Genomic DNA, 2,521 nt, shown 5'->3' on the forward strand with positions numbered 1-2,521 from the left:
TAACAAATTTATTTTTGAAATTACTCCTCTCAAAATCAAGGTATTAATTGGGATGTTGATGAATTTGAAAAGACTAAGCATGATGAAGGGTCATCTAAAAAATCTAGGAAATATTCTGATATTTGGATGTATTTTAAGAAAATGAAAGGTATTGATAATATAGAAAAAAAAACTGAATGTAATGCATGCAAAAAACAATATAAATGTGGGGTAAACATTATGAGACTTCTACATTGTGGCGTCATGTTAAAACTTGCAACAAATTGAAGTTTCACGACGTAGGACAAATGATTCTTGATTATGATAGAAATATGAAGTCTAAGAAAATGGACCAAAAGATTTCACGTAAGCTACTGATTTGTACAATCATTAGACATGATTTACTATTTGCATTTGTTGAGTATTCTAATATTAGAGTCTGGATGAAGCATGTAAATCATAATTTTATTTACAAACTTTTAATTATGTTCTTAACTTATTTTTGACTTGTGACTTCATATATTAGTTTATTTTGATTTGAATTTTTAACAATCATTATTTTTATGTATTTTATATGTAGATAAAAATCAAGAAGGCAACAATATAGTTACATCAATATTTTTCAAGCAATGATAAAATGCTCTAGAGGATACTGATGCAGACATGAAGAGAGCAATGACAGATCTTAAAAACATAAGAGGGGTGTACTTGAATTTAAAGTAAAAAATTATATATATATATATATATATATATATATATATATATATAAAATGTTTAAATAAGTTTAGTTTTATGAGATTTTAAAAATAAGACTAATTTATAATAAAATTTATTTATATATATATATATAGTGTCAAGTAATCAACAAGAAAATATTATTCATTTTATTACGAACTCTCGTCTCCATATTCTTAATTGCTAAAAATGTTCTATCAACAGTGAGTAGAAACATGCAATGTTAAAACAAGATAATCATTATCGATCAATTGTTTACAAAACTCAACAAACGTAAAAATATTTATATTATAAATCACATCAAATTTATAATGTACCAATTGATACTTCAAAATAATAATGACTTCATCTATGAAATTTTCAGAATAAATTTCATTATAAATTTATAAATATTCAAATATTAAATCAGTTAATAAATTTTTTAGTATAAAAATAGACTAAGTGGCCTTAAAATTATACATTGTCATTGTTATACATTAATCAAACGTATATAAAATCATTTATAATAATTATATGCTTAAAAAGATAAAAATTACCCAAATATTAGAATATTAAAAAAAATGGGATTCAACCTATTTTGAAATTAGAAAATTAAACCTTTCATATTTAGATAAAACTAACTAGAGAATAAAAAATTATGAAATGAGAATTAAGAAAAATAAATTACTAAAAAAATAATATGAAAAGAAAGAATTATATATATATATATATATATATATATATATATATTACATAATAAAGTTGTATTGGAAAAGGGAATAGCCTATGTTTTATGATAGGATTTTAACTTTTATTTTATATATATATATATAACAAACAATAAAATTAATTAGAGGTGTGCTTAAGCTCACCTCAGCTCATGCTTGTATTCGTCTAGAGAGGCGATAAAGGAGTACATGAATTATATCTTAATTGATGATATTTAAATAATATTGGCTTTACTGAAATTTCTATTTTATGAATATTTTAAATTTTAGTTACTTTATTGAATTATTTGGTCAATTAATGTAACAATAGACAAGACTCTTGCTTAAACTTTGGGGTGTATATTATGACTATTTGATCATATTCTTGAACTCTTGTTTTCTAGAACTATTAATGATTTTTATTTATTTTTATTTGTAGTGAGACAACCCGCGGGATGACCTGCCTAACCTGCAAGCCACATTGGGTTAGGAATTTTTAGTCCGTCGTCGACCCGTCAAACGATAGGTTTTGGTGGGTAAGTCCGCACCGCCATGTGTTGGCCTATTTGACCGTTTTACTACCCGACGGGTATCTCTATTTATACTTTCATCCCCGATTCGTCGGGTACCCGATCCCCAACATATACCCCATTACCAAATATTAAATATTAAAAAAAATATTTTAATTAACACATTTAAAGTAAAATTATATAAATTAAATATATTTTTTACTACAAAATATAATTAACCTAAAATTATTAAAAAAATATTATATTCAATATACAATAATCATCCACACTATATAATATAAATTCATTCATATTATATAATATATATTCATCAATACTATGAAAATACAAATAAACTTTAAAATTGATAGTACATCATTCTTAATTAAACACTAAACTTCAAAAATCAAATCATTTTTCCTAAAAAAAAATCCTTCTTAAATACACTTTTCAGTTTTCAACCCATTTCAATCACAACCTACAAAATCAATAATAAAAAATCAACATTAACATGATTATTTAACTTATTGGCTTATATATTATATATTAATATTTATAAAATTAATAAATATTATATTGAACTCTTATTCAGTAAAATATTAAATATTAAAT

Source organism: Impatiens glandulifera, chromosome 7 (assembly GCF_907164915.1).
Source record: "Impatiens glandulifera chromosome 7, dImpGla2.1, whole genome shotgun sequence".
Taxonomy (NCBI): domain Eukaryota; kingdom Viridiplantae; phylum Streptophyta; class Magnoliopsida; order Ericales; family Balsaminaceae; genus Impatiens; species Impatiens glandulifera.